Here is a 26,164-nt window from a genome sequence, read left to right as displayed (position 1 = left end):
GCTCAAATGACAGCATACATGGCTGTGATTTCACTTGACAGAATTATCCCCATCTGACAGGTGTCAGAGCTGGGACAGAGGTGATGAACATAAAACAAGACATGGATAGTAAGAAATTAGGGCAAAGCAGAAAAATTAAAAATATGATATCTCTTAAGTTTTAGCCAGTTCTCTTTTAGCCAAATATAAAGCTATTTTCAAAAAACTAAAATATTTTTCCTATGGCATATATCCACAGCCAACTCCAGCACAAGAGATTTTATCTCAAACAATCTGAAGAGTGGAAGAATGAAAGCTTATAAAATATATATCCTTGTCTGTGTTGGAAACAGCACAATTCCAAACCAGAGACTAATACTGAAATACAGTCCAGGGGCTGTGCTTCCATTCATAAACTGTTCCATTTGAACACAGGGTCTGGAATGAATTTTATCCTCATGTTCAACCAGAGAGCCACAATTTATTATAGTGCTGCACTTTTCAGTTTCAAAATCATATCCCTAACATTTTTTTCTGTCAAGTCCAATGGAGATTAGCAGACTTTTCAACCAGGACCATCCATAAAGAGAAAATACAGCAGGATCCAACTGCCCAGAGACATGAAGAAGCAAGTCCAGTTATGCACCACATGGCTAAAAGAAAATAAAACCTACTGTGTAAACACAGCTTCAACAGTCTGAGCTGGAAAGGAATCAGAAATGTCCTTTACTTAGTAGCAGCATAAATGGGATCTCAAATTTTTAGCTCAGTAACAGCGTAAGTGGGGTCTCAGACTTTGGCTCTGTCTTTAAGTTACCACTAGACTGTCTTTGCAGCAGCCCAGCTCTATTACTCCTATGTAAGATCACAGTAATGCTCCCTGACAACTTCAAACCCCAAAATAAATAACCAGTGCTTCCCAGTCATTGCATATTCTGCAGCAAAGATGAACTAGAAAGCATACAGGCTTATTTATATCAGTTAAACTTTGAGTCGTTTCAGGAACTTCCTTAGGGCTCTCGAGGTAATCATTATTCTCTGATGTTCAAATTAAAAGGAATTTAGGATTCAAAAACACTGGTATGACAAATTTCAATCTATAGGGTCACTGCTTTTTGCACCAGTTGTCTACAGTTTTCCAATGTTTTGAAATATTTCTCTGGAAAAAAGACCTCTCCAAAAATTGCAACAGAGCTGAAAACATTTTCATTGAGATTTCCCCACATACAGCAAGATGAAAGAAGCATCTGCTGCCAGGATACAAGAAGATAAAAGCAATATAAATAATTACAAAAAAAATCCCATCAACGTCTGGGCTAGAACAATTTCCTCTTCTGGAAAAAGGGAAGGGAAATTGGTGACATTCAGCCCAAGGATGTGATCCAGCAATCCAACCTGTGATTTAACACGTCATTTCTAAATACTAATTTTTCTCACAGATCTTATTGAACCAGAAATCTCTAGGTTGATCATTCTTTACTTATACCACAGCACAAATCAGATTTCTACAGTACATGGAGAAGTAGGAACTAGATTTCAGTTAACATAAACCTTTAAATGAAGACAAAGGAAATTATGACAACTATCAAGTACAGAATTCTTATACAGTAAAATTTATTAATCTGTTAACAACCAAATTTTTATATGCCAGTAAGAAGTTTTCCACTTGTTAAGTCAAAGCCACTGCCACATCTCCTTTGCTTTGCATTCCTATATTTTGTCCACCTGGTCACCTAATAAAACAGTCTAGATCCCTTCAAGCCTTCCACCTCTCTTTGACTGACACCGAGCAGTCATTTGACAGCATGGATGACAATTTAAAATGAACCTTGCTTTGACTAGAGCTGCTGTAGGATACCTTTTTAAAACTCATCTCTGGGTAGCTCTGTTTGTGACCAAGAAACATTTTTAACACAGCAGCTAATAGCTCCATGAGATGCTTCACCATCTATTTTGAAAGGCAATATATCAAGAGAACTGTGGTGCATTTTCATTCATTTCTTGGCTACTGCTTCTTTCAAAGTTTCTGTCCAAAGACAGCCAAAACTAAGTTCTATGAATCACTGCTTGAATGAGATCTAATTATTCAATTAGTCTTAACACCTTTCTTTTACATATTTCTTGACAGTCTTAGACACCTCTTGCCCTTCAGGGCATTTGTCCACATCTTTCCCACAATTGGAAGTGCAGGCTATTTCTTTCCCAGCCATAACAGCTTCGAGATCAAGAAGAGAACTCAATACAACAGCCTGCACATCCCCTTTGGATATAGTGCTTTTTACCTAGGGAGAGAGGAAGAATAAAAATCTGTATAATCACCTACTCACAGACACACTTTGCTGAGACCTGAGACCTGGTGCTGCTTTGCATACACCACAGATTTATTGCAAAAAGATATTTGTCACATGTACTTTTACCTGAATACATAAGATTATTAATAAATAATCTCAGCTATGAAACTGCAAATGTATGATCCAACCAGCTAGTGTAAGTGGGGGAAATTTAACACTTAGCTGTGAAACATGAACTGCTTCAAAAAGTATATTGGTTGGAAGTTTTTGATGATGAGGAAAGAGGAAAAAAGAGAGAAATATCTTTTTTGATTCTCCACTTTTCACCTTATGAGTCACACCAGTTTTTGGTTTGCTTGCTACTACATTAATACAAATAAAACCCAGAAAAAAACTCCAACCTGTTTCAGAGCAATGTTGGCTGTTTTCTCCCTGTATGAATACACACAAAAAAACCCAATAATGAACAGTATAATACAGATTTACAGTAAATTCCTAACTATCCGTTCATCTTAGCCCCTAAGAACATAACCCCACATCACAGTGCTCTCTCAATTCCCAAGGAAGATGACTCAGTTGCTTTTACAGGAATGCTGTCTGGGGTTCACAGTCATTTTTCTGGGGGAAGAAAGGTTTTCAAGGTAGAATAAAAAATGCAAGCTATGATCCAGCCAGCAGAGACAAAGCACTTTTTCACATTTCTAAGCTGGTTTTCCACTTCTTCACCTGTACTGCCAACAGGAATGTGCTGGCTGTAGAAAAACAACAGAAATGCAAACTTCCCATTAAGATACAGGATGGAGAGGTTTTTCTAAGTACTGCATTTTCAGCCACAGATTTGTGACAGGATTGGAAGAAAGTGAAGAGCAAGTTGATTATGCATTGACTCACCTCACCTCTCCTTTTAACCAAAAGATAGTTCATGGCTCTTGAGGATCAAAAAGTGTGTGTCTTTAGAAAAGCTACAGCTAGAAAAAGGCAATACTCTACTCGATTTAATAGTGGTGGTCCTCAGGCCTGACCTTTACTAACCCAGTTATTATTACATCCACTACCTCAGAAACAGAGTAAGGCTTAGCATAGTGAACACTATACAAACAAAACTCAAAATATTGGTCTCACTTGAGTAGTTTCTCTTCAAACACTGTGGCAATTTGAGTTTGCAGTGATGTCATCCACACAGTTTCTTACACCATCCCTGCAAAGGTGCAATGGAAGAGGTACATTGCTGGGGCTGGCTGTTACCAGGCAACAAAGAAAACTTTGCAATAAACTTCATGAGTCACCTAATGCTTCATTTTGCTGTAGTTTTGCAAAAGAATATACAACATGATTGGAAATTCTGCACACCACTGCTGCCAGCAGAGCCTACATACAAAGGTCACACCTTATAAAATGGCTGTCAGCTCCTTTTGATTGACTGTCCTCAAATGTTGCCTTTTCTACTTTCAGTGCCAAAAACAGAACAGAATTTCAATCTTGCACAGAAATGCTTCATTCATTAAGCAACACTTTCTCCTTCTTAAGAAATCTTTTTCCTCTTTCTGAAAAATAGATATTTGATTCTGTTCAAACTGCAAAAAAATGGTATTCCCTCACAAAATATCCAGCTGTGCTGAGGTAGGTAGCATCCATTGTGAACAAACTCATTTGCATTCCTTTCATTTACCCACTGACTGTGCTTGGTGTGTCACAAAGTTTATGGAGTTATCAAATGGTATAGACTGGAAGGGACCTTTAAGATCATTTAGTTCCTGCCATGAATGTGGAGCTTCCACTAGACCAGGTTCCTCAAAGTGCCATCAAGCCTGGCCTGGAGCACTTTGAGGGGTGGGACAACTACAGCTTCTCTGGGAAACCTGTTGCTCTGTCTCACCACTCTCTCAGAAATTAGAGAAATTTGTACGTGACAAAATTTTGTCTGAGAGACATCCTGGTTGCTTTTTCTTTAGCCTCCTGAGTGTAGCACCAGGATTCAACTCATGACCTTCTGATAGAGAGACCCAGGGTCCACCACTTCAGTTAAAAAAAAACTCCAATACCTGCCAATATTAGCAAAGCTGCATCCTGTCTGCAATTCCCCTCAGAGATGGACTGAATGCTTCTAAGCAAAACTGACTCTATTCAGGAAAGGGCAATCATGCTCTACTTCAAAAAGCCCTCCTCCTTTTTATTAGTTATGTCATATTATCTTATTTATACAACTATTATTTCCCTTATTTTATGTTCCCTGCATAGGGGGGGGCAAAATTCTGCTATTACAGATCCTTCTAGAAATCAAGATTGATATGTACATTACAGAAAGAGAGCTCTCCATGTCTATAATTTTATCCTTTTGTTTTCTCCATGTTTTTTGTATGAGTGTGATTTGGTATACAACATTTTAATAGATAACCTACAGATAACAAGCGGCTGCAGAGTGCTGCATCTTGTAGTGTTTACTGAGGAATTTCAAAGGGAGATATTAGTTGAATATAAGTGACATGCTCCTGCTCTTATTTTAAGTAACTGCAAGAGAAAAGTCTGACTGCTCACCCAACAGGTTCAACCCTGGGCAACATAGCTATCTGAATTTCTGTAACTGTTCTGCAAAAAATTTTTAATGCTGATTCAAGTTGATTTCATGTTTAATTCAAGGGTGCCCAAGCCTCCCTGTAGCACCTCCACTGGTGCTTCAATCTCCAGAACTTCAATCTGAGTAGAGCTTACTTGGTCCCCAAAACAACAAATAAAACTTCCTAACAAATGGAAAAAATATTCAGTCAGCCCTGGTTCAGCCCCACACAGGAGGTACTGCAAATTGCAGGGAAATGTAGCCAGTCATAGCTGGCTGCTTCACACACAAAAAGCACCATCGGTCAGTAACAAAGAGCAGGAAGAATAATTTTCTCTCCTTATCCATATGCTTTCCTGACTAGGGCCCACAGGGGATTTGCTGATAAAACACAGCTTTGTCACATTTGTCAGACCTGAGGCTGTCATGGAAACGTGACTGGTGGGACAATCTTTAATGAGCCACAGTCACAAGGGCAATCTGTCTGAGGCAAGAGTTGCTGCTCCTGTTCCGCAGTGAAAGAGCCCAGCAGGTCCCAGCATCATCCCTCTGCTACAGATGCCCTGGACTGTTTTGTTTTGGGAACACCATGTGTCCATGAAGTGATATTTTGCAGGATTCTCCATCTACAATGATGATTCAGTTTGCTTTTAAATCAGATCATAAGCAAAACTTGCAATGGTAGGTGTTGAAATGATAAGCTGAGCCAGAAGCCTGGGTTTTGGCTTTGCTCCCCTTCTGCCCACCTTGCACAAAGCCTTCTTATCCAGAAGAATAATTATATTTTAACAAGGCTCTCTCAACTTCTTCACAATATCAGCTGGATTTTTTTTCCTGCCCTGTTCCTCCAGCTATTTGCTAGCATTTTCATTTTCTACCCAGACTTGGGAGCACTTGACTGTTCCCTCACTGCACACAATGGGTTTGTCCTTTTCTTGTGACAAATCATTTTTTAATTGTAAACACTTTAATGCTTCCAGAAGCCAGCATATCATTTGGCACCAATACAGGTAGTAAAAACTCACCCTTCTCAAGAACCAGTGGCAGCTCACTTTGGATTCTGTCCTGTCACTGCATCCCTGAGGGACCCATGTGATGCCAGGTCTCAGAAGACAGCCAGCCCACGTGCACTGCTACTGAAGAGAAGATTACACCAGCAGTACAGCTGCCAAAACAACATTACACTCCTGATACAATTCAGCAAGAGGCTGGTACAAGAGGAGAATTCATCTAATGCAGCCTGGTTTTGTAGATGGAAATACTGAGGTGGAGAAAGAGGAATTTGTTGAGGATTTCAGGACATCTCACAGCCTGACCAGAGCAGCTATTGCCTGACTCCTGAAATCTCTGGATAGACAGCCACTTTTCAATCAGACTGCCCTACCTAGAACAAGAACAGCATAGATTTTCCAGAAAAAATCATGAAAACCTTTAGCATAACTGCCTTCCTCTACTTGAGGATCTCACCATACTTTTTGAACAGGTAGCACACCCATTATCAGAGTCACAAGCTCAGGAACTGCCCTGGGAACTGATGATATGGTGCTGCAGGCTGATGACCTCGGGCTGCTTTTTGAATGCCCTGCTCTTCCATATGGTTATATATCCCAGGAGGCATCCTGTGCTATTGCAGTACACAGCACCAAGTCAGGTTTACATCTGTTTACTGAGTCACGTCTACATTTGTCTTCTGCTGTCCTTACACGTCAGCCAAGAGTAAATAAATCACAGCAGGGACCTCAGCTCTTGATGTGCTTCAGCAGAAACCTGGATAATGTCTTCTTATAGGAGAGGAGAGCATGTCAAATCTGACAGCACATTCTACTGTGCACCGAGATTGGAGCAGAAAAGAGTGTAACCTGCTGATGGGGTTCCCTGCTCTCTCTTGGAGAGCAGCCCCCTCACCACACAAGGACCTCCAAACATGTGGGCACAAAAACAGTGTTTCTAAATGCAGTTGGTTCAACCTCTGCCTTCACCCAACCTTTATATAAAATAACTCTCATGACTAGGGGACAATTCTCTCTTCTTGCCCCAAGCCTCTCTTCACTCTGACCTTTCGTGACTCCTGCCACATTAGAGTGTCCCACAGGTGGGGCAAGGGGAACAGGCCCATGAAAGCAAGGGACATTACAACATCATAGGAGAGGCTTGATGCTGAAGGGGGCAGAAGGCCTAAATGGGCCATCTTCAGGGACAGGACTAGTTCTCCTTCTCCACTGAAGCCTCAGATCAGGGCAGGAGTCTTGTAACTGTGCCTCAGCTGCCCAGGCTGTGAGCAGAGTCTTGCTTACAAGTGGCACGTAAGAGCAGTGCTTTCCACAGGAAATGAAAGGGGTGACCAGACACCACTGAAAAACTCATGTGTGCTCTTAGATCTTCACACCCTTCCAAAAGCCCATCTGCTGCCCTGAGCCTGAGCACAGCAAGGTCAGTACAACAGTGAAGTCTGATGCACAGCAGAGCAGCCCTAATCCAGAGCATCAGCTGATTACACAGAGCATATCCATTGTCCAAGAGTAGTTTTATTTTCACTCTTCCCTCTGAAACCAATTTGACTCTTCGAAAACCAACACCAGAATGAGTCACTTGAAATTATTTTTCAGGTGGGCTTCTAAAGACTGAGTTGTAATACGGCCCCTGCCCTGTGACAACATGCCAGGAAAACCCCAGGAACTCTCCCAGAAAACTGTGAGGGAATGAATGCAAAACTGGCTGAGCTGTTCAGTTTCTCACCTCCCCCAGAATGGGTTTGAACATGTTGACAGCAGGGTGGTATGAAGATGGTTTTGTCCCCTACAAATCTTTTGGATAAACAGGATTGTGCTCTACATCAGAAACCTCTCTCTGTAACTTCAGTCAATATTTTCTTGGCTTGCCACCCTTGACAGTCATAAAACAGCTCTCTCTGGAATACACCATTCAAATTAATCAGCTGTCAGCTATTCTTTTAAAACTAATAATAGAAGGTCTGCATGAGCCTGTGAGAGACTGAAACATGGGAATGTGAGTTGTGCAGCTGCAAATGTTTCTATACTGCTGCAGCTCTCAAATTGCTTTTTGCTCTCTACCAAGAAGGCATGAAACAACATTGTAGGGAACAGGACTATCAAAATTGCCCAGCTGTCCTCAGCATGCCCTTAAATGTAGTAAATGCTTAGTGATGCCTTTTGAATTTTAAGGAAGCTTTAAAGAGAGGAGGGATGTTCTGGTTATAAACCATCAGGCTCAGCTGGCCCAGGAGCACAGATAACTTGATGGCTTGTATCCTTTGGATTCTGCTGCACAGGGGATGCCAGACTATGCTCTTGCCATTGGCAGAAGTTGTAACCTCCAATTCATCTTCCTGTCATCAAACTGCAACAGGATGGGCAAAAAGGGTTCCAGGAGGAAGCATTGCCTCAGAGGATGGGATAACAGGATTCCTCTGAACAGCCCCCCTTGACTACAGCAGTTTGGCTCCAAGTGGGCAGAGAAGATTGATGTTACATGAGGCTTGAACTCAGAACAAGAGCTGGCACTGGAGCAAAGCCAACTGTGCAACACTCCTGTAACTGCTATGGGGACTCTGTTGTCACATGAAATTGAGGAACAACTGGGAGGCTCTGTTCAAAAAGCACTCAGGTTGGAAGTATGTTTGCAAAGCCTGATGAAGGAACAAGAGCAGCACCTGTCTCTTCCAGGTCTGCATAAAGCTAGTACCACCTGGGGACATTGCCTCTACCAGAAGTGGGTCCATTTTCAGCCTGAAAAAATACTTTCAAAAGCCTCTCAGGCTTTTAAGAGAAAGAAGCAGTCTAAATCCCAGAGCAGAAGCCTTAATTATAATGGATTTGTGTGAAAGTTGCCAGATCTTGCCCTGCTCTGTGATCAGGGCTGTGCCAAGAGTCTGCTTTGTGTCATACTAGCAACTGTGTTAAGTTCAGCAAAGTAACTGGGTCAAAGATGCACAGCCAAAAGAGAGATCACTGATTAGCACTAATGAGAGCCTTCACTGTAGAGCAGAATGACAGTGCCATCATGTCGAGGTTCTCGCTGTAATTAAAGGTAGCCATACCCATATCCAGTGTGAGCTGCACAAAACAGATTTTTTTGTGTGTCACATTTTACACCTTGGGAAGTCACTCATGACCAGAAAAGAGAACATGAGAGGAAACAACTGAGAACTCACTGTTCATACTGCTGGAATTGAAATTAACTTATAGAAAATCAGGAAAGATTTGAGCATCCTCATGAGCAGCTCTACCAAAAATGCAGCACTGTTGTTTTCAATCCAATTTTCAATCCTATTTTCAATCCAATTCTACCCATAATGGGCATAAGTTTACAGATGAAGAATACTGATCGTGTGTTCAAGAATTTAAAGGTACATCTGCCCACAACACCAGGTGCTCTGAAGATCAACCTTCAATAGAAACATCAGAAACGAAGAAAACTACAGGGTTTTCCCAATGTCTCACAGACTTTCACTAAGAAGAAAAATAAAATCTGTACAATGTAAAAATAGAATCTGTAGTAATCTAGAGAAAGGAATAAGAGCAGAAACTAGTATTTAATGGTACAAAGTCAGTCCTAGGCTTCTAGGTAGCCTCAGCTCATTTGCAAAGCAGTGTATTTCTAAGTAATAAAGACAAATATGTCAGGATAGCAGTTAACCTGGAATTGACCTCAATAGACAACATCAACATCTGCTGTCAGCCTATGGATAGAGGGTGTACAAGGAGTTACAGAGAACAGGATCTATGCAAGATGAAACAAGCAATTAAAACACTATACCTCAGAATATAAAAATTACTCAGCAGACAGTCAAGAACAGAGAACAAAAAATATTTCTACTGTGTCCCTTCACTTTCCTCTAAGTACAATGAGACAGAAAGCAATTAATCCCACCAAAGAACCTCACCAATTTCTCTGCAAAACTCAGAGCCACTGATTATTCACAGATTGAATATGGACATTCAGCTACTGGCAGAAGCATGCTGGACATCTGGGACCAGTGAGGATATTTATATCAGGATAACACAAAACTGTCTTTGAAATACAGAAATGAATGCACTTATAAAGTGACAACTACAAAAATGTAAATGCTGAGCTAGAGGTGCTGTGTGGAACAAAGAGCTGTTACACCTGCACAGACTCCTGCAAGAACTCCACCTGCCTTACCAGCTATACCAGCAGCATTCCTGAACTGCCCACTCCCTCAACAGATGAAAAAACAATGGGTCAATCTTGTTACAATTGTAGTTACAAATATATTATAATTTCTATTATTTCCTACTTGTAAGGTATACATAGCATAATGTATGAAAACTTAATTTGAAACCATTCAGATTGCTAGAACATATGGAAATTATCTTAAAGGACCAAGGGAATGATGCCTTGTATCACTTTTCAAAGTAACTTGCAAATGCTACAGCACAGACTGTTAAGGGAAATGCCACTCAACCAGAAACACTGGGAGAGAATTCACCAGGCTTCCTGCTGCATCACAGCAAACAGGAACACACCAAAAACCCACTGCTGCCTTTGGAGTACCCAGTTTGCAACACCTTGCAGAGATCTCTCAGGATTCCCAAGCTGATTATCAGTAAAATGTAAGCACTTAAAAGCAGTGGTTCTAACGTTGAAAATCATTAGATTTGTCTGTCTTAGAAATTTCAGGGGCTAATAGCATTTTTCCCTCAAATGGACCTTAAAATTGGGAAATGATCACAGTGTTCCTTCTTAAGGAGGGAGTTGGTTCAAATTAGCACACCAGCTCCACAGATACTCCATTTTTAGTAAAAAACAGCACAAGGATTCTTATTAAACTGGTCCTAACCATCAAAGAGATGAAAAAAAAAAAATTGTTTTCAAACCAATCTAACGATATTTGCTAACAGTAGTATTTATTTATGGAATGGAGCTGGTAGGCAAGAGGTGTAGACACAAAGTTAGGCAGTGCTGCTGAGCCCTCAGTTTGCAGATGACAGCTGTCAGTTCTGCTCCAGCACAGCCTGCTGCTCCTGCATGAGCGCTCTAGGGTAGGTCACCGCTATGACAGCGCTTTTTCCCTAAAGTCTTCCTGGAACTCCCCTCTGAAGCACAGCCCTTTAATCAAGGAACAATCTGCACACACACAGGCTGGTACACAACAGCCATGTGTGAGGAGGGGAGGTGGGATGGAAGGATCTGATTTCCATTCTTTCCCCTCTAGGAAGGTTTGAGGAGAAAGTGGAGATCAGCAGCACCATTATCTCCAGCATGTGTTATTAGCAGCCATGCAGAAGCCAGTCAGCAGCGTCTGGCATTGTTTGGAGCAACACAAAAGACCTTCTGTTTGGAAAGTTCAAGAAAGAAAAGGCAGAGCCTGTGGCCTGGTCCTGCAGTCAAAAGACTGACACAGAGGCTGGGAAGTTCTCAGGCAGAGGCTGATCCCAAGCCCTTTGAAGTTGAAGGGAAAACTCCCATGGACTCCAGCAAACTTTGGATCATGCCTGAAACACACTGAAGGGAACAAAGCAGCATAAAAGTAGAAATGAGCATCTCCAAAGGGGAATTTAAACAGCGCAATGGTGACCTAATATATTCATCATGGTCGCTGATACAATGTGGTTTTGTGATGTTTGGCAAAGTAGGATTATATTAAATTTTTAAGTCTTTTGATTAGGATACAGCAGTTGTACACTCATTAGGTATTTTTCAGTTTAAAATTCCATGCATCATGTCCCAGCATTGAGTGTTTTATACAGTGTTTTGCTGTATAAAGCAAAACGAAAGCTGGGAAGAAAAGTCCCTTCCAAATTGCTGAAATTATGAGTTTTCTGTTTTCTTTCCTCACTGCCTTCTCCCAAAAAGGCTGGTCTACAGCTATAAAATACACAGTCTAGGACTGAAAACCTTATTAAGGACAATCTGCTGGCATCATCTATTCATGGGCAGCCGCTTGAGAAAGAGCCCAACCCAGAAGAAACTCTATAGCAGCACATTCTCCAAACAATTACTAAAGGATCTCAAGTGCAGGGAGGCTCCAAATCCTCTGTTTAATTATAGTTTAATTAATTTTCTCATTAAAGATGAATATAGGAGCATTCAAGATGAAAGAAAAGTCTTCTGATTTCTGTAACATTTCCATAATAATTTTCTTGCATATAGGAGTAATCATTTCAGTGGGTTTAAGCTTTGGTGCTGTCTGGGTCCTACATGATATTTTCTTGGAGTTAATTTGTTACAAACTTTTTTTTTTAAACACTTCTTCTAGCCTTTGCACAAGATTCAACAAAGAGCCAAAGTAACTCCCTTCCCCCCTCCCACCCCAAAAACAAAAAATGCAGGATGTTTCCTCTTTTCCTGGCTAATAGAATCCAACTGTTGCATGACATCATTCCCCAGAGTTAGGGAATCCAAGATCACTCCGGCACTCTCGGCTGGGAGTAAACACCACCACCAATAAAAAAAAAAATAATTTAAAAATCATCAAACTTTACAATGGGAGGACATAACATTAAAAAGGCAATTTTTGTTACCTGAAATTTGGAGCATTTCCCTTTCCACTCCATTCTCAGATTTGTATTTCCCAGACAAAACTCTGTGTTATTATCTGAGGCAATCAGAAAACCAGTCGTTTAGTGTCTAATACCTGCTGTGCTTCCCATAACTCCTTCATATGACCTCTCGCAGCACTGATTCCAGCTAAAATGATTGCAGAGAACACAGACTGGCCAGGCCAGTTGTCATGGAGATCTCTCTCCCCCCACCCCCCCTTTTCATAAGCGCGCGCGCACACACACACACAGATTTAAACAATTCTGGGAGGCATCCACAAAACAGCATGCCTTTTCATCAGCTAAGTTTTGAAACATTCCACCCCTCCTCCAGCCCCTCCCCAGAGTCAGCCCAGGAAGCTGAGATTTGGGCAGGAATTGATTGTGGAAATGAGAGATATTGTCTTCTGAAAAAGAGAAAACAACCACAAAACTTGCTGCTTTTTTTTTTTTTTTTTTCCCCAGAAGTAAAAAAAGAGATGTTTGCTCACCAAAGCTTTGAACTAAAAGTAAATCTATCTCATTCAGACCTGCAGGCTATTTGTCTTTGCCTGCCTGGGTATGAATTTGATATGTGAAAGCACTAAAGCTTTGTTGAAATACAATCATGCAGATTACAAGAAATGCTGCTGGCATGGCCTGACTGCTTACCTTGCTGTTCTTCCAGTACCAAGCCAGTGACTTAATTAGCACAGGTATTCATAAGGTCATGCAGGATTTCCTGTATTCTTTCATGTTTCTGTAATTAAGAAGAAAATTGGGCAGGTCAGGAACATGCAGCTCAAACAAACAAACAGAAGAAAATCCCCCAGCTAAACAAGAACACAGAGATACATCTGGAAGTTTTCTCAGACTGACTGTAAGTTTAAATGTTGCTTACCCAAAACTTGTTATCTCCCAGTTAAAGGAGAAACCCATTTCACTGACGTTTGCGAATACAAGAACTGATTAGTTTACCATATTCACTGGCACCATGGTTGCAAAACAAAACTTACTCCAAACATAAATAAAGACCTACAACATTTTTTCCTTGACAAAAAGTATCCAAATTAATCCCCACCAACATAATATAGGAAAGTCTGGATGGATAAATCAAGAGAACAGAAAAAACCTTATAAAAAAGAAAGAACATTTATTAAGAAAATTCAGTTAAAAAAATATTTGGAGACTCAAAGTAAGGGTACTGTGCCCAAAGTTTTTACACTTTGAGAAATACCTTGGAGACTTACTCTTCAGAGGATTTAATCAGAGTCAGTCATTCAAAGTTTTAAAACTTCTTTAAAGATACTGAAGGGATTTCATGAGTCTGTGTTCTGCAATGAGCAGTATAAGCAGCAGTCCCTCTAGCGGGCAGAAAATTGCAAAGCTGCCTATGCCAAGCTAAATAGGAAATCAATTTCTTCTGTATCTATTAACCACTTCATTGTGTTGTTATGATGCTCCACCCCTGCATTTAAAACCCAACACTGGCATATGAAATCCTTTATATGTTATTTTGGGAGTTGAACACAAGAAAACGTACATGATATAACCAACATAATTAGGTTTCTACATGAGGAGAGTGAAGAGTTCCAATATATTACTCTTCTGCTTGTGTGAGATAGCCAAGATGTTTCATGGGAACACCTGTCTCTCCATATAGCCATCCTGACATATAAATTACACCAGAGCATATTTTACTGCCTGTACTTCAGAAAACTCTGAATTTTGTGAGTGGCAGGGCTCCTAGCAGGTTGCACACTTAAACCACCTCTCTCTCTAACAAGAACATCAAACAAAAGCATACACACACGCACACACACATATATAATATATATATATATTTTATATATCTATTTTATATATATATAAAATAAATTATATATATAATATATATAAAATATGCCTACACACATAGGCATATTTTACACTGTTACCAAAAACTGTGTGCAGACTACTCACAGGTAGATAAATAAAACAAAACACCTACTTAAGCTGTCAAGGATCCAGAAGATGCTGAAATGACAACACATCAAATAGTTCCTAGATATGAAAACACCATATGCTAAGTTTGCAATTTCACACTAAGATACACTAAGAATGCACCAGTGATGCCCAGCCAGAGCCCTGAGAGCCAAATATTAAGGAATTCTGACTTGGTTTTGTCCTGGAAAGTTCCTTTGGTGTATGACCAAGGTAAATTCATCACATGCTGCACGTGGGCACAATTTCAGCAGTGTGACTGGGGAAAGAGAGGAACTGCTAACTCCTCACAGGAAATTAACGTTTTACACAGCATCACTGCAGAGGGAGTGTTCAAAGATGCCGAAGTAATAAAAAAACACTCTAGAAACTGATCAATGGACAAGTGAAATGGCTAATCATGCTCAGCTCTTCTATAGACCCTACTACTGATAACATGGGAGTTACCATCTGCATCACATCCCGCTCCAGCACTCATGGCAAGGCTCTGTGACACTTCATTCCGTGATCACATCTGCATATATGGCAAGGATCTGGGGGAGCAGGCAAGCTGGCATTCATAAATCACTGAAAATGCTGTGTGCATTACATACACTCTCTGTTACAGTTTAAAATTCCAAGCAAAGCAAGTGAAGTTGTTAAAACATATCAGGCATACACAAATGTGTAGGAACAAAGCACAGTAGTAAAACCATGACCCAAGCTTTGGCCTTGGGCAGGTGACTACCACAGAAGCCCTCAGACAAGCACATTTCTATTGTAAGCCCCATAAATACCATGAATACACCCAAAATTAGTTCCTTGCCAGAAGGTGACATATGTCACTCAGATTGATCCCAGTGAAACAAGAGCCATTCCCACATTTTACTCACACGGATCACAGCACATCAATACCTCAGAGCACAATTTAGGCTCTGGACAGAGTTTGAAATCATAAACAGAGGACATGAGGAACAGCTGATTTTGCATTAATTACAACGTCATGGCTACCCTGCCATCAAAAGGCATCGGAGTGTGTACCCTCACCCCCTGCAGGAGACAGACAACCCATTACTCACACGCAGCTGATGTTTGGTTTCTTATTTCTGGCACACTTCCCTTTCTGACTGAACACACTCCTTCCTACACTCCTGGCCCTGGGATGGAGCAGCCACGTGAGGCGCAGGAGCAGACACGAACTGGGCAGGTGAGTGCACAGCAGGATCCCCCACCAGGCACACCTGGACTCTGCCTGGAGACCAGCAAGGGAAACATGAGCTGCCCGGCCTGAGATCCTTTCCTGAATGCTTTCCAAGCAGCCATCAGCAGCAGCAGGAGAGGAAACAAAAATCAGACTTGTTCTTCATGAAATGTTATCACTTTCAGTAGGTGAAAACAGTATCAGAGGTGAGCTCCAGACTAAACCAGCCATAACAGCAGCACAAATCTCTGGTAGGTATAAATTCAAATTAATCACTGCTACATCTTCAGTAACATTTTCCTTTGCACTTTTTAGATTAAAAAAACACTCTTGCAATGTTACTTAGGATTTTTCCTCTCCTCAAATAACTTTGTGCCCTTCACAAGGGCTTTTGCCCCTTTCCCCTGGAAGATGGCCATCTTATTGCTCTTCCTCATGTCATCTCTACACATTTACTGACCATCTTTGCAGTGACCTCAACAAATATGTATTTGTTTGAAATTCCATCATTTAAGACTCAACAACGAAAAGTGAAACTTAATTAGTCTGTCCCAGTATGTTTTTAAGCCAATGCTGCTGCAAGTGCCTGCAGCTCCTGCTGACCTCACTGGGAGAGGCAAGGAGCTTGGGAGCAGCACTTCCTCATCACCAGGCAGTGACTTGCAGACGTATGGAAATAAGGGGAAAAGCCCGAGCCAGCTCTTAATGTAAAGCACACATGCACTACAAAAACTGTGTTCTTTGCTCCTTTTATAGAGAGCCAGCACTCAATACTTTTGCATGGGGAATTCTGTGGGCTACCAGGTGGGGCAAAGTGATGACAGGCAGGGCAGCAGGCACCACACACCCTGAATCAGTCCCATAGCACTACTGAGTTCTTTAAATTAACAGTGCACAGCATTGGCCCTTATTGGTAACACTCCAACATGATGGTGTAAGAACACAACAACAAAGCAAGTGGCACAAGATAATACATTTGACCCCAAAGGTATTGTTATACTGAAGTGATTGAAACTTCCACTGCCTTCAGTGGCATGTTAACTTCAATTTTGCCCCACTGTGTGTTTTGCTAGGGTTGTGGTATCCAAGTAAGTAGCACAAAAGTAGATTGTAACCTTGTTAACAATAGCAAAAGAGTTGGTTCAACATAGGAGCTCCCCAGTTACAAAGGGACTGCACAGGTGAAAGACTAAGATCACTCAGCTGATCTGAACCCATTTCAGATCCATTACTCACAGTATATACACAACTCTCTTCTAACAGGAGAATTAAATTTCCATGACCTCCTCAATGGTCTAGCAAGGATCAGGTTTGCAGCACTGTACTGGTTTCACTAACCCGGAAAAAAAAAAAAAATTGTGTGTGTATATCCCCAGTATTTATATAGTATGTATATAGGAAATGACTAATCATAGCTGTGCTCTCTTTGAGATGCTGCCAATCCCTTTATGGCCCTATATCCCATTTCAGTTTGATCTCATTCTGCAAATGAGCCTGCCATTCTTGCATCTGACCCTGACACTGCAACTGTGTGCAAGACAGCAATTTGAAAAAGTTTCTAATTCACTAAAACTAAGAGGAGATCTGTACCTGGGGGTCATGACAAGAAGCTGACATGCACTCAACTGCTGTGCAAACACTCATTCAAAAATAAAGTGGCTTAACTTTGTGGATATTATTATTTTAGGCCCTGATTCAGCAAAGCACTTAAACATTGACTTCAAAAGAACTTAAAAATACACCAAATGTGGGCTACAATATTTTACCAAAGTGGTGGTTTAGTAATGCCATATATTTTAGAAAAGAGAAGTGGAAAGAGCTTTTATTTGGCAATTAAAGCTTTAAGAGACTGTTTGGTCATACTAGGACACAACCCTCATGCTAAATCTACTAATGATGCTGAAAATTTGCTGAGCAATAAGCTGAATAATTCCTTAATAAAACAACTTTAAATGTGAACAGCGTGGAATTAACTCATGCGAATGCCTGGTTTGAGAATTATCCATACCTATGGTCTGATTCATGACAGGAGACACATATTACAGCTCACCCTGCTAGAAAAGCAGTGCAAAGCCAAACAAGCCATACAAACTGGCTCTGGGCCCAGGCAGCCAATTCAGCCAGCCCTCAACATCCCAGTGCTGCAAACTGTGTCAGATGGCACCTGGCCAAGGCACAAGCCAAGCCAGAGGGATAACCAAAAGGTGGGAATCTCGTGTAAATAAGTCCTTCTGCTCTTTAACTCTCCAGAGCCTGCCCTGTCTGCAACCAATCTTCCTTCCAGTCAACACCCTTCCTTGCATGGCTCTGCTGCATCCCAGGCATGCCCAAAAGGGAGAGAAAGGAAGCTGTAGGTCCAAAATTGATGGAGGGGGAGAAGCCCTCAAGGAGAGGTCATTTGTCCTGCCTGTATATCCCCAGCAAGAGTGGATTTATGCCCCAAGCAGAAGGGCAAATGAGACAAGCAGGTTTCCTCTGGGAACCATCCATATCAGGAGAGAAGTCAATGAGTTGCTTGAAACTCCACAGGATTTCTGATTTGACCCTACATGAATGTGAGATCTCCATTTGTCTCACTTCACTACTGTTTCTCTCAAGTAGAAGTGAGAGAACAAGTTTCTGTTCCCCTGTTCACAGCACACATCCTGTGACACAGAATGCTACACATGGGACTAGAAGACAATTCAAAAAACAGATTCCCTCACACCTGGAATTGCACTGAAGCAGAACACACAAGAATATAACTTTGGGAGGACTAAATCTTGTGTGAATCTGAGCAAGTGCTGCAAAGCTTTGACTTAATGGGAACAGAGGGGCAGAATCCTTCTCAGAGCACATAAATTATGGGAATACAGCTCATATAAGCCAAATCCCCAGCTGAAGGGGAACTTTTCAAACCCTTGTCAAGGTATCCCACTACCTGTACTTGCATCCAGGTAGTGGGACAAAGAAAAAGATGCTATTGGGAACCATCTCTATTGTTACACTGGCTATATGAAGCTAACAAAGGGAAGAGAATCTTTTAGCAAAGCAAGAGACACAAGGACAGATAATATTGCTGGGATTACTTCTGAAGCAGAATATGGGTGGTGGTTACATTTTTCACATTTTTCCCCCTGCAAAGATGCTTTCCAGAGCAAAAGAGTTCTTAAGTTAAACTCAAAATGGAAAATGTGAGCCTAAGGCTGTGCATCCAGTATGATATCACCTTGTTTACATGAGAAAAAAAAAATCACAACCAATAGCACTGTACACTCTTTGAACTTCTAAATTGATAAATAAATAGATAAATAATGACATGTTTTGTGATTCCTTTTGATCATCAACTATGAAAGTTCACAGGAAGTTTATACAACCCCCTCTGACTGGACAGATCTTATCTTCCAAATGGTAGGAGCCAAGAGACTCTAAGAAAAAAGTGTCAGCCTGATGTTCCTTTGGACAAAAGGCAATGACTTCTCTGTGTGCTAACACAGTTGGCTTCCTTTATATTAGCCATGACTTGAACTTCCAAGCTGGCCTGGAGATCCTGTGAACTGCTGCTAACATGCTAGGGGAATGCCTGTGAGCCCCATCTCTCGTGTCTGAGGAGGGTGGATAGTGCAAGCACTGGCCCAGCACTACTCCCATCACTTTCACCCCATGGAAATCAAAGCCAGTGGCAGCGTGTGTTTCCTCAGGGATAAAAAAGAGTTTGTCTTTTGTACTGTCATAAACATCATAGCAGGCAGATTTTAGGCCTTAGACAATAAAGCATTTTCTTCTCTAGTTTGGATAGAACAGATAAACATAATATTGCTTTGAATATGCAGAGCTCCTTTCATTCAAGGCCCTCAGGGTGCTCTGCAAAGCCGCATAATGTCACTCCAGTGTGGCTGTTTGGAAAAAAGGAGTTCAATGGCTTTGTGTGCAAGCTTGCACAGTGACCCCCTGGAATGACCAACAGTGTTCTAAACACCAGGCTCTGCTGCTTGCCCCAAGGCCAGAGCTAGAACCTGGAAGGCAGTTGGGGTCAGTCAAAACTGGGGTTTTCTGGAAAAAAGGTTGGGCATGGGAAACAGCCAAAATGATGCCTTTTTTTCTAGCTGGTTTCCAGTGCCACGGAGGGAATGAAAGTCAGTGACATTGGAATGACTAGGATGAGCTTGTGCAAAACAAAAGAAATCCAAAACCAGACCATGCAGACAGTTCAGAAACAGTTTATGAACTCTGTGTTTCTTTCTGAATACTTCAGTGCTTCCTGGGTTTACAATTGGAGTGTGGTACAGAGACATCCAAATGAGCCATGACCACCCTAACTCCAGAACTGGGAGCAGCACAGCTCCAACAAGACAAAGCAGTGCTTGAACTGGTGCAGCTGCATTTTCTGGGAAGGGGGTCGTGGCACCACGCAGTGCCCCACTGCAGTGTAAGGCGGTGCAGACCTCCTGGAGTCACCTCCAGGGCCCTTTGTGCTGACATCCATTGTGTGCCACACACATTCCCAGAGCAACTCACTGTAGGCCACAGAGGAAGCCAGTCCCAGCGCTGGAAATTAAGCTCCCAGCACCCAAGGTCCAGATGAATGCTTTAAAAGCAATGTCATCCTTCCTCTCTCAAGTCTGTGCATTCTTCAAGACAAAGCCAGGGGATATCTCTGAAAATAACCCCATACCCAAGGATGGGCTGTCCCAACATCCACATTTAGGCTGCTGAAGAATCACACACCTACATATCTTTTCTTTACCACTAAGAGTAGAGGTTATTACTTAAGAAAAAAAGTACATATTCTGCTTCATTCTCTTTAAAACAGAGAGCTCAGAGATAAGATTTTGCCTTGTGACATGAAAAAGCGTAATTTCTTATTTTCATTAAACTACCTTCCATTTTAGAGAAAAAAGGAAAGCAAGAATCAACCTTTTATTTTTTTCCCACATCAAACTAAAAAGGGCAGAACTTGGGAAAGTACCAGTGCTTTTCCTCCAAATCTGGGAAAACTATACAGTTTACATAGGCCAGGACACTGTTAGAGATATTTTCCCTTTAAAACACTGGATAAGGTCCATGTAGTCACATGATGTTCCCCACTGCTATGTACATTGTTTTAAGAGGATGGACAAAATTCCCTCCCTGGAATTGCTGCTGCTTGCTGTTCATACTATGGAAGTGGTGAAATCCCACAACACAGACTCAGTGTCAGCCATTCAGTGTGCACAGACCACACACCAGAAAGTTTGCAAAACATCTTGCTGCCAGTGAAGAAGAGCAAACAAAACCTCTTTTAAAAAACCTCTCTTAAAAGCCTCGGTTTCTAGCTAACCTCTAACCTGGGGTAGCACTGAATGTTGCACCGACGTCTCCACCTAAACCCCACAGCTGGGCCAGGCTGCCAAGGAACTGGACATCCCCAGTCAATCCCACAGAGTTGTGCCAAGATCTAAATGCTCCAGCTATGGCTGTTACCCTTGCAGCTGGGTGTGTGTGTGTGTGCACTGCAAACACAAGTTAGTGCCTACAGTGCTGGAAGCAGCTCATGGAAAGTCTGAACCGTAAGATGCAAATCATTAGGAGCAAGCATCACAACTCGCTCTGGGGAAAATTCCCCATTCAAGAACAGACACGCTGATTACGTCTCCAGTTTTCTGATTTCCTGATGTGTGAAAGTCCCATCAGTAAACATGAGAGCTCTGTGCTTACTGAAAGCATAAAGCAACACTCTCAGTTTGCCAGAAAGAGCTGAAAGGGCTATTTTGCATGTAGGCATGGTGTTGAAAACCTCTTCCCTTCCTCCTGTGCTGTGTGGAGAGACCTAACAAGGAGTCACAAGAGTCAAGTGCTGTTCTTGCTTTTGACACCATGCAGGTACATGGCCTTGGATAGTTTTCTTTGCCTGGTAACATGAGGCTGTTTGGCTTTCTGAAGGTGTTGGAAGAATGCAGTAAATAGTAATCCCACCATGAACTTCAAACAACATCTATTTTTGGTCATGTTAAACACTTCTGTACATTAAGCAACCTCTAAGCTGTTTACGGTTTCTTAACCTGCTTCACATCTATGCATTTTTGATACTCACTCCAGCCTGAAAAATACCAAACATGAACAGGGTTTCCTTATCATCCTTACCACTGAAAAAAGAATTTTCCCTCACAATTTACATGGTCTCAGAGAGCAACAAATGTAAATGCTCTCCTGAGACACTGAAAGAATTAGAACCTGATTTTTACTGCCTGTTTATTCTGACTAAGTCAGAATTTTGCGGAATTTTTCATAGATTTTTGTAGTTACATTGTGAGATTTAAAACAAACAAAAAAATCAAAAAACCTATACTGTGGGTCATTTTTAAAATCTCCTCCACCCAGCTGCATTCAAAATAAGCTGCAATGCACCTGTCTTGTAAAAGCCTCCACAATGGTTAAATTTTCCTCACAAAGTCTTGTCTTATCGCTAGTTTTATCTCCAGTTTACCTGGGCGTGACCAGGAGCAAATCTTAGCAATTTTAATTCCTCACTGCCTCTAGAGTTGCTCCCAAGTATAATTCACACTTGTGAACAGCTATAAAATAAAACAAGAGCTTGCAGCTCCCCTTCCCAGATATCTCAGACACTCACAGAGAGCCAGCAGGCCAGCCCACTGTAGAAGATGTTTGTAAAACACCATGTGTCATTTTGCATCCTTTTGGAATGGCAGCTCAATACTTTAGAAAATACCACCATCCCCTGCAATTCAGCATGAGACATAGGCAACTGAAACAACTTTCTGCTTTCTGCCTGTTCCCTTATCGCTAAAGAGCTGATAATAACTGAATCTACTGGAAATTACATTGTAATAAGTTTATTACAATAAACTTATTAACCTTCATAAGATGGCCACAGACTGCTGGAAGGAAAGCATTACTATATTAAGAAGAGATTGGCTATATCTGTTAATTTAACTGGATTCCCACTACTAGATCCATTTAAGAGGCTGTATTAATACATTCCTTAGGAACATTTTCCTTATACAATTTTAAAATCACATGGTGAACTAGGGAATGGAAAAGAAATGTCATGCACTGTCATGCACAGGCAGAGAATAAGAGTCAACTGCTTGGAGGCTGTCTCCTGGATGAAAGAGCAAGCCCATTAACAGGAAAAGGTGATAAAAAATCCATATGCAGCACAGAGCACCTCTAAAAGCCAAAACAACAACAGGCAGTTGAGGTGGAGAGTAGAGCAGACTGCTATGACTCATAGGCTATAAGTCTAGTCAGTGAAAAATCTGGCAGAAGTTTGCTGTTGGACTATGTCAGTACATTCCCAAGAGATTTATAGCTGCTTATTAAATCATCTGTTCCTTTTAAAACTAAAGAAACTGTATATGTTTCACTGGATTTTACATCTGCTAGAAAGACCCATTAGTACAGAGTAGAGTTTTTCCTATTGAGTGAGTCATTCAAAGGATTTTAAGACCTTACTTGAGAGAGGAAGGGAAACCTACACAAGTGATGGGCTGCAGCATGATCCAAAACCTGCTGCTTCAGGATGGGTCTCCCTCACTGGCATCTCTGGTGTGCCTGGCTAATCCTCAGAACAGGTCTTTTGAGTAACAAATATTTTCTGCTGAGGAAAGGAAAGGAAACAAGTACTTACTGCAGAGGAAAGTTCTATTGAGGAAATAGTCATGCCTTCAGGTAAAAGACCACTGTGGCTTGAGACAGGGTTTGTGGAGCAGGTTCATGGAGTGTGGTGACACACAGGCATACACTGGTGCCAGAGGACCTGTCAAAACACGAGGATCTGGCAGTGTCATCAGCTTCCAGACAGAAGCTGCTGTGCTCAGGAGCGGGAGGGAAAACCCCACTAGCCCTGCAGTGTCATCTCAAAACCCAAAGGAAAAGAAAAAGGAGCTGTGCACAGTCCTGCCCCAAGCATGAAGAATGCTGCTTGAGCACTGGTTAGTTCACAGGAGAGTAAGACAGAAGGATGGGTAGGGCTGTCATTTCCATCCTGGTTAGCTAAATCAGCTGTTTTGTTATCTCAGAGTGCTCTTTGAGCATCTCTGTCCCTACCCTTCCCACACATTATCCATTGAAAAAACCTGCACAAAGAATGTTCCTTCTCCCATCTTCCCTCCTCTCAGTCTCACTTTTTTGGCTCTTTTTTCACCCTTGGGCACATCCACAGATTAGCTCTCTGAGATAACCATCTCTCAATGGTAATGTAAAAAGATATTATTAAATAGAAGCCATTCACTGAGGTATAGATGGGGCTGAACATCCCAAATTTACATAAAGTAGGAAAGTTTTCCATATTTTAAATTGACTCCTTAAAAATAAACACAGTCCACGCACATTTGCCTAACCTATAAGAATGCAGAAATACTCTGTCTACAGCTACTTCAGTGTTAAGACTGGAATAGAGATGTACATTAAAAACACCAAAAATGCCCTTCAGTGTCAGACCAGCAGTGCCTCTAGCTCAATACTCTGCCTTCAGAAGCAGTGAAAGGCAGTGCTAGTCAGGACAAGCCCAGGAACCTTGCTGCTTTCTGGCCATTTTTCTCTGTCCATGGGAGACTGCAAGCTGTGGGTGAGCAGAGCTGAAAAGCAGCGAGATTTACAAAATGTTGCTAACGGTGCTTTTGTTACTCCTGCTGTACCACTAAAATCCTATTAAGTCTGTAAAGTGAAGCACGACAGAAAGCCATGTGTGAACTGTTGCACTCAGCTGAAAAGTCAGCAACTTGGGAGCTTGAGAACACAATAATAAAGTCAAGACCCACACCAGCTCACGCATGCTGAACGCCCAAAGCCTGTGAGTGAGTGAAGGAGCCAAGCATCATCATGCCCATGGGCACGACTGTGGCAGATTTGCCAGCACACACTGGATGGGGGGACAAGAAGGGATGGGTTGCTCAGCACATTTCTCTTTCATGTTTTTGAATGGCTGCCTTGTAAAAGTCAATTTGCTAAAAAACATGACAAGATAATGGTAGGTCCTGCTGAATCGGCACAGCTATGCTATGCCAAACTGATTCCTGCAGTAAATCATGTGCACTCTCCAAACACAAAGGCAGGGCTGTACAGCTCTGCAAACTCGTTATTTACTTTTGCCAAATATGACAAAATGTCTGTCAGACTTGTTTTCTCTTTATTATCTCTGCACTGAACTATCTTTGCTTTAGAACTCTGAATCAATTCAGAAGGAATAAATAAGCATGGTGAATTTGATCTCCCAGCAATCTGTACAGAAACTGAGCTAGTATATGCTCAATAGGTTACAGCCCATCCCTATCCTTAAAAAAAAAAAACAAACCTATAAAACAATATTGTGAAGGTGGAAAAAAATAACATCATTATGGGAATATCCATACTCAGCACAGTAATACCACATCTTGTGCTATTCAGGGTGAGACATCATGACTAAAGCATATCACCCCTGCTAGTCACATGCTGCAAGAGTCAGGATGGTGGCACAGAAAACCAAGAGCATTAATCAGTCTTCAGCAATCATCTTTGTATCTTTTGATTTGGCTCTCCTTCCTTAATGGGAGGCAGCTACACCAATTAAACAATTGCTCCATGTCAGCCTTGCTCGCTGTGTCACACAACTCCGTATCTCACAGCAGGTGAACTTTGAGCAACTCACAGCCCAAAGCCACTCCAGACCAACATCACCCCAGGATGCCACTCACCCACCTCCTCAGTGATGCAGCCAGGTAATAAGCTTTGTAAAAGAAGGAGGAGTGATCACTGTATTTCACAAGCACAGGAAGCACACAAATATTGCTGTCCACTCTCACCTGAGGAAACACCACATGAGAGGTGTTGTGAGAATTCCATTAGCCTTCCAGGCCAGTGTGGAACCTGAGGCAGCCCTTAGGCAAGCTGCTGAAGTTAATGCTCAGCTTCCAAGCACATGCTCCAGTATTTGGCTGAGCTGGGACCATTTTCAAGTATGGAATGCAGAATCCCACTCAACGGTTGCTTCAGTAACAGACAAAAGTATTCTTGATATATAATAATGCAGTAATTTATGGGGGTGTATTCTCCCTTAACCATAACCTCAGACTCATCTGTTCTCTGCAAGTAATTGTTTCTTCAGGAGTATCGCTGTGCCTGTCATCTGAAAAACAGGACAGCTGCCAGCCACAATAGGAAATGGTTTGTACTGATTGAAAGTATTTCTGAAACCCCACCAATTCTTCTCCATGAAAAAAAACAAAACAAAACAAAACAAAACAAAAAAAAAACCCAAAACAAAACAACCCAGACAAAAAAACACAAGTAGCAACAAGAAAACCCAAGAGAATTTGATAGTCTTTATTCTGTTCATTGTTGAGAAGTAAGGGTCTTTGTTTTCTCTTTCAGACCATCCTGTTACTCACACAGTGAATTACAGACCTAACCAATTCTATAAATGGCTGTTCCCTGAACTCATGGTTTAAGTTTAGGTCAAAAGAAGATCATTCACATGTGAAGTATGACTCTCTTCTGGCAAAGTAAAGCCATTCTCGCTCCTGACAATGCTATATTTAGTTTATTTGTAACTGTCCTGATTTTCTGCCTTTTTTCCTCAAAATAAAAAATGCTAGATGTCAGAAGAAAGAGATTCTGCAATCCTCAGTTAGAAAGGTCACCTGGAAGCAAGCTCAGAGCCATGAGTCAGCCAGTGACAACATGGACAGATTAAGACCTTCCTAAGTTCCATTTTAAC

At 41.5% G+C, this 26,164-nt stretch overlaps 1 protein-coding gene across 3 annotated transcripts in view; it reads right to left on the bottom strand.

Moving 5' to 3' along the window:
• The window catches only part of DENND2B (DENN domain containing 2B), a 150,492-nt gene that overhangs the window by 100,848 nt on the left and 23,480 nt on the right, over window positions 1-26,164 (bottom strand). For 2 of the 3 annotated variants that reach the window (XM_058837093.1, XM_058837110.1), the window contains exon 2: window positions 12,999-13,086. The gene's annotated coding sequence lies outside the window, so the exon portion shown is untranslated. Of the gene's footprint in view, window positions 1-12,329; window positions 12,404-12,998; window positions 13,087-26,164 lie in introns of all 3 variants that reach the window. The other variant, XM_058837103.1, reaches the window with a different exon arrangement.

This window comes from Poecile atricapillus, chromosome 1, assembly GCF_030490865.1.
Source record: "Poecile atricapillus isolate bPoeAtr1 chromosome 1, bPoeAtr1.hap1, whole genome shotgun sequence".
NCBI classification, from domain to species: Eukaryota; Metazoa; Chordata; class Aves; order Passeriformes; family Paridae; genus Poecile; species Poecile atricapillus.
This window is presented reverse-complemented; position numbering and strand designations above follow the sequence as displayed.